General features: G+C 39.4%; 1 protein-coding gene across 2 annotated transcripts in view; it reads left to right on the plus strand.

Moving 5' to 3' along the window:
* SLC27A6 (solute carrier family 27 member 6) overlaps positions 1-12,140 on the plus strand; it is a 50,360-nt gene that overhangs the window by 21,003 nt on the left and 17,217 nt on the right. The gene's annotated exons all lie outside the window — the stretch shown is intronic.

Consider the following 12,140-nt stretch of genomic DNA (forward strand, 5'->3'; position numbering starts at 1 on the left):
CTCCCCACCCAATCCCGACTATTTCTCTTTTTCAAAGCTCCAGTTGCAAAAGTTCCTTTGGCATAAACATTGGATGTGCCTCAAACTGCTGGAAGCAGCACTGTCCTTTTAAAAAAAAGCCAAAGTAATGGCTCCTCTTAGGCATGGAGCAATGAGGTAATTTTTCTCTTCCCCCAAGCCTAGGAGAGCAGCTCTTCCCAACTTTTCAGTCTTCCAAGTTCTCTACATTATTGAAGCAACACCATACAATTTCTGATTGGATCTAGTTTTATATTTTTTTTAATATTAATACTGCATTTAATATGATAGGTGAGGAACATGGTAGAACTCTAGATATCAGTGATCTTCTGGGGGATCTGCTACATAGTACATCTTGTTTAAATAACTCTGCCTAAGGCAGTCGACGGTTAGTCATAACTAGGGGATATATCTAGAGATAGGATCATATGTGTTACTCATTCAGTCATTCAAGTAATATTGTTGATTTGGGTATACGAGGCACACAAAACAAATAAGACCCCTTTTCTCATGGAACTGACACTCTAGTATGGAGAGAGAGAAAATAAACCAGCAAAGACATGAAGAAAAGTAATTACAGACAATGACAAGTATTATGAAGCAATAAAACAAGTTGAGATGATAGAGAATATGAGTGGTGGAAGTGGGACATCGCTAATTAGAATGAGTGGTCAGGGAAGACTTCACTGAAATGGTCACTTATGAGATGAGGAACTGATGTGACAAGTGGGATCCAGCCATGGAAAAGCCGGGGGATTGCAGTTGTCACAGAACGAGCTGAAGGAGAAGCCCACCAAGGACACAGCCTGAATGTCTGAAGGGAAGGGGAGTGTGGCTGGGCCATCCACAGACCAGATCTTACAGGACTTTGTAGACCAGAGAGAAATCTGAAGTTTACTTCCATCAAAGCATTTGTGAAAGGATAAAAGCAAATTGTAAAAAGCTATACCAATTTGGGATCTATTGTGAGGGCATGTTAGTTCAGGGATAGGGAGTGAAGGAGCAGATAAAATCAGTAGATCCCAGGTATTTGGTTCAAACATCTAGGTAAATTGTGAACCATTTGAAGAGATAAGGAAGGCTCAGCTTTGAGGAATGGAATTCAGTTCCTTTTGGACCTGTTAAGTTTGGAATGTAATTAGGCACCCAAGTGAAGAAGTAAAATAGGCAGTTGGATGTACAAATCAGGAGCCCAAGGAGTACAGAGGACAGGGTCTAAATAACAAACTGATGCACATGTGTGATGCCTGCTTTTCAAGTTAATATCATACTTTATCATTTAGGCTATATATTTGTCTATAGCTTTTAATGGGGACCACCTACATTTTTCCATTCTCAAGGCATAACCTATACCTTTTAATACACATTTTTTCTGTAAATTATATCCCTTTTCTTCATTCTATTTTCTTAAAAGCTAAGAGATTCACTGAGAGCCAGAAAGTATCCTTATGATTCTGGATACTTTCATTAGGGTTTATTAAAACTTTGACAAAATGAATTTCACTTAACTCCCATTATGGAAAGAGAGACATTTTAAAGCACCTGGATATTCGATAAATATTTATTAAATACTGTTTGTTAAAAACTGTAAAAATTATACTAAATTTTTCACTTGTGATTTTTAGACACCCCTGCAGTGAACTCCTGAGTGTTTGCTGGGTTTGACAGCACTGTGAGATTTTTTTTTAAGACTTCATTTTGGAAAGACTTTATTTCATTTTCTCCAATAAAAGCCCACCATTTCTTTCAAGCTTTAAGAGTTTTCCTTGTTATATTTTTCCTTGTCATACTTAGATGAGATGTGGGCATGAGGAAGATGTTAACAGTGCCAGAGAATAAAATTCCAATGATGTTGACTTGACCTAGATCTCTTGAACTTGTTTGTTTTACCAATTATGTTTTATTTTTTTATTTTTTTCCTTTTTATTGCACCTATTGGCGTGAAAATGGTTAACAAAATTATACAGGTTTCAGGTGCACAGTTCCACAACACATCATCTGTACACTGTGTTGCATGTTCACCACCCCAAGTCAAATCTCCTTCCATCACAATTTATTCCCCCATACTCTTCTCTACCTCCCCCACCCCTGCTTCCCCCAGCAGTAGCCACACTGTTGTCCCTGTCCATGAGTTTTTTCTCTTTTTTTCTTTATTGCTCAATCCCTCCAGACCCTCAGTCTCCCCAGCCCCCACCCCCTGCCCCTGGACAGCTGTCGGCCTGCTCTCTATCTATGACTTACTCTATTTTGCTTGTAGGTTTCATTATTCCACATATGAGTGAAATCATAAGGTACTTGTCTTTCTCTGACTAGCTTATTTCATTTAGCAGAATGCTCTCCAGGTTCTTCCATGCTGTCACAAAGGGTAAGGTTTCCTTTTTTTTTTTTTAATGGCTGAGTAGTATTCCATTGTGTAAATGTGCCACAGCTTTTCTATACACTACTGATGGACGCTTGAGCAACTCCTAAATCTTGGCTATTGTAAATAACGTTGCAATGAACATGAGGGGCATATATTCTTTCAAATTAGTGTTTTGGATTTCTTCAGATAAATTCCCAGAAGTGGAATCGCTGGGTCATAAGGCAGCTCCATTTTTAATTTGTTGAGGTAACTCCATACTGCTTTCCATAGTGGCTGCACCAGTCTGCATTCCCACCAACAGTGCACAAGGGATCCCTTTTCTCCACACCCTCACCAGCACTTGTTGTCTGTTGATTTGTTGATGGCAGCCATTCTAGTAGCTATGAGGTGATACCTCATTGTAGTTTTAATTTGCATCTCTCTGATGATTAATGACATCTGTATGCCCTCTGTGGAGAACTGTTTATTCAGGTCGTTTGCCCTTTTTTTTTTATTGGATTCTTTGGGGGGGGGGGGTTGGTGTTGAGTTTTATGAAGTTTGGATATTAACCACTTATCAGATGTATCACTAGTGAATATGTTCTCATATTCACTATGAGAATCCAGTGGGTTGTCTTTTCATTTTGCTAATGGTTTCCTCTGCTGTGCAAAAGCTTTTTAGTTTGAAGTGGTCCCATTTATTTATTTTTCCTTTTGTTTCCTTGCACGAGAAGATATATCAGAAAAAAAATATTGCTATGAGAAATGCCTAAGATTTTAGTGCCTATGTTTTCTTCAAAGATTGTTTTGTTTTGTTTTGATTTTTAAATCCTCACCTGAGGATATTTTTTCCATTGCTCTTTAGAGAGAGTGGAAGGGAGAGAGAGAGAGAGAGAGACATCAATTGACTGCCTCCTGCATGAGCCTCGACCTGGGTTGAGCCTGCAACCAAGGTACATGCCCTTGGCCAGAATTGAACCCAGGACCCTTCAGTCCACAGGCCAATGCTCTAACCACTGAGCAAGACCAGTAGGGTTAGGATTTTTATGTTTTTCTAAAATTTGTGTCTTTATTCCATTTTGAGTTTATTCTTGTGTATGGTGTTAGAAGGTGCTCTAGTTTCATTTTTTTTGCACATGTCTGTTCAATTTTCCCAACATCATTTACTGAATAGACTGTCTTTACCCCATTGTATGTGTTTGCCTCCTTTGTCAAATATTTGATTATAAGGATGTGGGTTTATTTCTGGGTTCTCTGTTCTGTTCCATTGATCTATATGTCTGTTTTTATGCCAGTACCATGCTGTTTTCATTACTATGGCCTACTACGGCTTTGCAGTATAGTTTGATACCTCAGCTAGCATGATTCCTCCAATATTGTTCTTTTAATTTATTGATTTGAGAGAAGCATCACTTTGTTGTTCCACTTATGTATGCATTCATTGGTTGCTTCTTGTATGTGCCTTGACCAGAGATGGAACCTTTTCCATGTGATTTTTAATCCTTACCCAAGGATATGTTTTTCTTGATTTTTAGAGAGGAGGGAAAAGAGAATGAGCAAGAGAGAAACATCAATGTGAGAGAGAAACACAGATCAGTTGCCTCCTGTATGCACCCCCAACTGGGAATTGAACCCGCAAAGTTTTGGTGTATGGGACGATGCTCTGACCAACTGAGCCACCCAGCCAGGACAAGAATAATATTTTTTAATTAGTACAAACTTTAATTGTTATTAAGATTTGCTGATTTAGAGAGGTTAAAGATGGCGGCAGACTGAGTGAAAGCTACACTGACACTCTCCTGGGACCAAACTGGAATTACAACTAAAATATAGAAAAATCATCCTGAATAATCAAATGCAATTGAAGACTAGCTGGAGAAAACCCTCATAACCAAGGAGGAAAAGTGGAGACTGCATACAAGCTGGTAGCAAGTGCAGAGGTGCAAGAGGGATGGCTGGGCTCCCACAGGCAGCAACTGAAGGTCCAGAGGGGTATCTCAGCTGTGGGGGGTTCCCACTGAGGACTCTGGGGCCTAAACCCCAGGCTGGGCTTCCCGGCCAAGAGCACCAGAACTGAGAAAGGTGCCCACATAACATCTGGCTGTGAAAAGCATCCGGGTTTCTGTCTGCCAAGGAGAGATGGCTGGAAATGCAGGCACCCTCTTAAAGAGCCAATACACCAAGTTTAGTGTGCAGCTACTCACCTAGGGCACCAGCATAGAGAGGATAGAGTGGACTGGAGCTGTGTGAGGAGAACCTAGGGTTGTAGGCTCTGGAGATTGAGATCAGAAGGCACCTATCTGGATTCCTCTGCCAAGTCATTCCCCTGTACTGCAGAGAACATCTTTCTCAGATGGACAATTTGCTGTTTTTGCCTTGGGGGGGGAAGCAATTACCCCACCCTGCTGGAAAACCTCTAGCCCTACCCAGAGGAGTTTCTATATCCTGAGGCTCATTAATAGACTGATAACAACCTGCTGCCCCACCCTGTGGAGTTTCTACAGCCTGAGGCTCATTAAGAGAATCAGATTAATCAGCCTGCAAGCAGAGGCAGACCTCAGGAGTACTTTGAGTCTTTGCCTGATCTGCTTCTGGACCTGGGCCTTGGAAAAGTAGACTTTGGTGTGCATCTTAGTCCTGTCCAAATGCACCCAGCCCCAACAGAGGGGACCTCAAGCTGAGGGTTGTTGATAGCTCCAAACAGGGTACTCAAGGCCAGTCACAAACTGCGTTTGACATTGGCCTGCACCAGAGACCCTCCAAAAAGAGTCCTAGCAGATCTTCCTAATACATAGAAACAAGCACAAACAGGCAGCCAAAATGGGGAGACAAAATAATAAGCCCTAAATGAAAGAACAAGAAAAGTCTCCAGAAAAAGAACTAAATGAAATGGAGATAAGCAATCTATCAGATATAGAGTTCAGAATACTGATTGTAAGGATGCTCAACAGCATGAAAAAAGATATGGAAACTGTGAAGGAAATTAAGAATGACAGAGCAGAAATAAAGAATACATTGCCAGGCCGGGTGTGGTTTAGCAGTTGAGCATTGACCTAGGATCCAGGTGATCAGGGTTCGATTCCCAGTCAGTGCACATGCCCGAGTTGTGGGCTAGGCAACTGATCAATGACTCTCTCATCATTTATGTTTCTATCTCTCTCTCTCCCTCTCCTTTCCTCTCTCCGAAATCAATAAAGATATATTAAAAAAAAAAAAAAGAATACATTGGAAGGAATAAACATCAGATTAGAGGAATCTGAGGACTGCATCAGTGAAATAGAAGACAGGGTAGAAAAAAATCACTCAATCAGAGATCCAAGAAGAAAAAGCAATTAAAAAACAGGGGGACAGTTGAAGGGAGCTGTGGGACAACATGAAATGTAACAACATTCACATCATAGGAGTGCCAGAGGAGGTAGAAAGTAAGGAAGGGTTAGAGAATTTGTTTGAAGAAATAATGGCAGAAAACTCCCCTAACCTGGTGAAGGAAAAAGTCACACAAGTTCAGGAGGCACAGAGTCCCAAGCAAGAAGAATCCAAAGAGGCCCATGCCCAGACACATCATAATTAAAATGCCAAGAATTCAAGACAAAGAATCTTAAAGGAAGCTAGAGAAAAGCAATCTGTTACCTACAAAGGAGCTCCCATAAGGCTATCAGCGGGCTTCTCATCAGAGACTCCACAGGCCAGAAGGGAATGGCATGAAGTATTCAAGGTAATGCAAAACAAGGATCTGAAACCAAGACTACTCTATCCAGCAAGTCTATCATTCAAAATAGATGATGAAATAAAGAGCTTCCCAGATAAAAAAAATGCTAAAGGAGTTTATCACCACCAAACCAACATTGCAGGAAATGTTAAAGGAACTGCTGTAATTTGAAGTAGAAATAGAAAGAAAGAGGAACATAGGCATAAAGAATTAAATGGCAATAGATAAGTATCTATCAGTAATAACCTTAAGTGTAAATGGAGCAAATGCTCCAATAAAAAGACATAGGGTGGTTGAATGGATAAGAAACATGATCCAAATATATGCTGTCCAGAAGAGACCCACCTCAAAACAAAAAACTCACACAGGATGAGAGTCAAGGAATGGAAAAAAGTTCTCCATGCAAATGGAAATGAAAAAAAAAGCTGGGGTAGCAATACTCAAATCAGACAAAATAGGCTTCAAAATGAAGACCATAATGAGAGACAAGAAAGATCACTAGGTAATACTAAAGGGATCAATCCAACAACAGTATATAACCCTGATAAACATATATGCACCCAATAATATAGGAGCACCTAAATTTATAAAAAACCTTCTAGAGGACTTTAAGGGAAAGATCGACATCAAGACAGTCACACTAGGGGACTTTAACACCCCACTGATTTCACTGGATAGGTCTTCCAGACAAAAAACCAACAAGGAAACAGTGACCCTAAATGACACCCTAGATTACATGGATTTAATTGCCATTAACAGAACATTCCACCCCAAAGCTGCAGAATATATATTCTTCTCAAGGGCACATCAGTAGATGAGTGGATAAAAAAGCTGTGGTACATTTACACCATGGAATACTATGCAGCTGTAAGAAAGAAGGATCCCTTATCCTTTGGGACAGCATGGAGGGAACTGGAGAGTATTATGCTAAGTGAAATAAGCCAGTCAGAGAAAGACAAGTACCACATGATCTCACTCACATGTGGAATGTAATAAACAAACTGATGAACAAAATAGCTCCAGAGACGTAGAAGCACAGAACAGACAGGGATCTCAGAGGGAAGGTGGGGGTGGGGGATGGGTGTGGAGAGATTAATCAAAGAACTTACATGTCTATGAGCATAACCCATGGACACAGACACTGGTCTGGGGAAGGCCTGGGGTTGGGGTGGATGCGGGGTTGAGGGGATCAACGGGGGAAAAAAAGGGGACATCTGTAATACTTTCAACAAAAAAGATAAATTTTTTCAAAAAAAGAAAATGTATTATTTTTTTTAAAAAAAGAAAAGGAAAAAAGAATAAGAAATTATAAAAAAAATTTTTTAAAAAAATTTGCTGATTTAGTTTTATTGCCATTTTCTTCTCTGCAGCACTTAAAACAATTGATTCATCTCCAAGACCTAGTTGTTTTAAGATATTTATACATTTTTTTATTTATTTTCCCCCCAAATATTTGAAGCATATTAACATATGGTTGAGAAGAATCACCTCTATTTTTTATTATTATTATTTTTTTTATCCTCACCTGAGGATATTTTTTTCATTGCTTTTTCAGAGAGAGAGAGAGAGAGAGAGAAACATCATGTGAGACACATTGGTTGGTTGTCTCCTGCAGGCTGGACTCAAACCCGGGACCCTTCAGTCGGAGGGCTGACGCTCTTACCACTGAGACAAACCTGCTAGGGCTCACCTCCCTTTTAAAACCCAGTTTCCCTTAAATAAATCAAAGATGTGTTTAATATTCTCGTACTAGATATGAAAGCGTTTAGAAAAGTTGGCAAGGTTCCAGATCCTTTTTTTCTCCGCTCAGAAAATGCAAATATAGAAATATGAGGGACTAAGATAAGAAATAGCTATTAGCAATGTAAATGCTAATAGAATCAGAAGGAAATTAATAAATATTTTGGGAGACTTTAGAACAGTATATATATTAAAGGCTTTTAATAAGTGCTAATTTAAATACATAATGATTCATAGTTCATGGGTAAGGTACATATAAAATATACATGTCTTTTTCTGTCTACCTGCTTACAATTAATGCTGTCATTTCCACTAAGAATACAAGCGTCTCTTATTTATTAAATGTCCCAACAAAAGTAGCTTTATGTAACTTTTATGTAGAAAGTCATCAGATCATACATTGACTGTGGAATCAAAAGACACAGCTTCAATTTCAAACTCTTGTTGTATGACTTTCTGTTTGTCACTTTTCCCTTTGAGCCATAGTTCCTGTCTTTACATAAAACTGGTAACAGTACCTTCTAATTTGGCCCTTGATTCTCCCAATCCAGTTAAGAGATACATGTGGGGGAAAAAAGTAAACTGTGAAGCCCAAGGAAATGGAAGGGTTTTAGAGTTAAACAGAATGTAGTAATATTTTCCATGAATGTCACTATAAAATTGGAGTAATTTTTGTGGGTGTTGAAAAATAATTGGTCTTTGACTAATAAAAAATCATACAACATTGATTATAAAAGTCAATTTAAATAGACCAGGATAATTTAAAAATACAACTTTAATGATACTGAATTATTAACAATTTAATGATATTATACTTGTCATAAATAAAAACACTGGGTATAAGAATATAAAATCAGAAACCCTGAAAATATTGCGCCTGTTTCTTCTTGGTTTATATACTGTTGGGACTATAAATGGGGTATGTTAGGTTTCCCTACATTCCATATTGATTCAACATTTTAAAATTTACATCCAAGATTATTTATTTGCTATGTTTCACATGACCTATTCCTTTAATAGTCTGTTCCTGACGTCCTTGCTATGGATATACAAAATCACTGTCAGAAATGGTCACTATTTGTCCTAAAGTGAGGACTTACCAGCAAATACAAGAATCTTCAGCAAATGATTAATTACTAGAATTTTCCAATAGATCATTTTGTTCCTAACAGGAAAAAAATAGCTATTAATTTAGATTTTAAAAGATCAAGGATCTAAGTCCAACCTTTGCATTAATCCACCATGTGACATCAGGCAAGTCATTTATCTCTTTGTCCCTTGGAGTTGGGGAGCTTGAAATTCAAGCCTAGCCCAGCCGAGTGTGGCTTAGCAGTTGAGCATCAACCTAGGGTCCAGGCGATCAGGGTTCGATTCCCGGTCAGGGCACATGCCCGGGTTGCAGGCTGCAGCTGATCACTGACTCTCTCGTCATTGATGTTTCTGTCCCTCTCTCTCCCTCTCCTTTCCTCTCTCTGAAGTCAATAAAGATATATTAAAAAAAAAAAAAGAAAGGAATTCAAGCCTAAATTCCATGTCTTCCAAGCTTTGTGATCTTGAGCAAATTATCTTGCTTTTCTGAGCAACCCTGGCCCCAGTTTTTTCATCTATAAAATGAATATAATAACAGTTACATCCAGAATTGATATAAGGATTAATGAGTTAAGTATAGAAATTCACATGGAAACAGACTGACCACAATGGTAGGGCCTTCTCCCAAGAGGCCTCACAAGGTGGGTTTCATCTTAGTGCATATGCCGAAGCTGAAGACAGTGTTCCACCTGACAGGTTCACAACTCCATCCAGTCAGTACATGTGTTTAGATTAGACTCAGTAAAGCAGGCTTAAAAATGCCTGTTTATAGCTTTAAATTGTCTCCATTGCTGGATCTTCTGCAGTATTTCTGATCTCTAAATGCTGGAGTGCCTGGGACTCACAATCAAACCTTTTCTCTTTTCTCTCATCTCTCCTTCCCTGAACATGTTCCTGATTGCAGATACCTTCTACAACTTAACTCTCAAATTTGTATCTCCAGTCCTGTCTTCTCCCTTGATTTCAAGTTTTATATGTCTAGATTCCTACATGATACCTCCTTAGAAATCTAATTGGCATCTTATGTCAGAAATGGCCAAAGCCTAACTTTTTACCACCTCCTTCAACAAAATGTGCTCCTTGCCATTTTGACCATCTCAGTTCATGACAACCCCATTCTTCCAGGTATTCAGTCACAAAAACTCTGGAATCTCCCTTGAAATTTCTTTTTCTCACATCCCCCTGTCTAATCCATGAGCACATTTTACAGATTCTACTTTCAAATATATCCACAGTCAAACCCCAGCTACCTACTGCTCTCATCTAAGTGAGCACTACTTCCTGCCTAAAATTTTAGCAATATAGCCTCTTCCTAACTCCACTTTTGTCCTCTTAAATTCTACCCTGAGTAGCAACTGATATAATTCTATTATCATGAAAGTCAGATTATGTTACTTCACCACTCAGATCCCTAGATGGTTTACTTGCAAGAAAATCCTAATTCGCTTAGCATGAACCACTCAGCTCCCCTGCTGGGACCTCCCCGACCCCTCAGCCCCTACCCCACACAGTACTCCTTGTTCACGCCACTGCGGCCTCACCCACTGCCTTGCTTTCCCTTCAGTGCACCAGGACTCTCCGTTTCCCCCACTGAATGTTCCCCCAGATATTTGCATGGCTCACCCCCCAACCCACTCACAGGATCTTCTGACATCCTGTTTGTATTTAGTGTTATTTTGTACCTGTTCTGTAATACCTACTTGGCTTGCTATCAATATATATTTTAATGTATATTAGTGGCTGTGAAGGAAGCAAACTGTTGAAATGTATAGTTACTGTTCTGGGGTATGTTGGTGTGACAGGTGTGTGTGTATAATTATCAATGAGTTTTAAGAAGAAGAGGTCTTATATTAAGTAGAATCAAGATGGAAAAATTACAATCCCTAACATGTGTTGTTATATATTTTAGATGATCCTTTTGGAATTAGACCATATTTTTGTTTTGGGCATTAAGCAGCTAGCTTTCCAGGGTTGAAGGCAGAAATGACTTGCCTGTTTGTTTTCACTATGAATTTATGTTTCTTTTCTGTCTCTCCATCTGTTAACAAACAGTATAGTCTTTGTTTACTGAGAAATCAAAGTTGATACAAATTACCTGTATTTAAACAGGAATTCCAGAGTTTCAACTTTTCATAAGAATGTAAAGAGGCCATTCAGCGTGGGTGTGTTCCAGATTCTCTGAGTAGGATTAAGCACATGTTCTGGAAGAAAGAGACTTTGTTTCTAGGAGGGCATTGTTAGAGCCCTGCTATCTCTGGCCACTGAATAAATCTGTGACCAGGTAGGAGGTAACTATGGTTCAGTCACTACCTTACATATAGCAGGTCAACAGACACTGCTGGAAAAACAAGTCCCGAAGAAGGTTTTGAAGAAACAAGAGCCTTGGTTCAAAGGTGTGGCTCTTTTACTGGTACAGTCACATCAGTTTGATGCATGGCACTGAAAGCCAGAAGGAAATTGTTCAGCCGAAATGCAAGATTTGGAGCAATATTAAGAGCTGTGAACCGTTCAGCAAATTCTCTTAAATTCCAAATGGGTTTTTAAATGGCTGAAGATGAATTGAGTACTTTCTGTATCTTGTAAAATGGCTTACTTTATATGTGTGAGGGAGTGTGTCAACATTTAAATACTAACTACTGAATTAGAAACTCGTGTTTTGATTGCTTCCTGTTACTGAAATCATGAGGAAAATAGAGCATGAGCTTTTAAGGGTTTTTTAAAGCTGGTTTTTCTTCCTACTCGCCTTCTTTTCTTTCCTTCCTTCCTTCCTTCCTTTCTTCCTTCTCCCACTCCCTCCCTCCCTTTCTTTTTTTTTTAAATTTAATTTATTGTTGCGAGTACTATAGATGTCCCCCATTTTCCTCCCTTTGCACCCCTGCACCCATTCTCCCACCGCACCCCAGGCCTTCACCTGTCTATTGCCTGTGTCCATGGGCAGTGCATATGTGCATGTAAGTTCTTTGGTTAATCTCTTCCCTCCCTCCTTCCTGCCTTCCCTCTGAGACCTGTCAGTCTATTTCCTGTTTCCATGTCTGTGGTCCTATCTTGTTCGTCAATTTATCTCCCTCCCTTTCTTTCTTCCTTTCACAAGTGGATTGTGAATGTCTGTTGTGCACCAGGCTTTGTCCGAGGCAGTTGGTACAGCAGAGGATAGAACAAGCAACAGTCCCTGCCCACACAGTGCTTACATTTTAATGAGTTCAGATTCTGTCTATTTGGCATGTGACCTTGGACCTGAACTTC

Source organism: Miniopterus natalensis, chromosome 3 (assembly GCF_054644295.1).
Source record: "Miniopterus natalensis isolate mMinNat1 chromosome 3, mMinNat1.hap1, whole genome shotgun sequence".
Taxonomy (NCBI): domain Eukaryota; kingdom Metazoa; phylum Chordata; class Mammalia; order Chiroptera; family Miniopteridae; genus Miniopterus; species Miniopterus natalensis.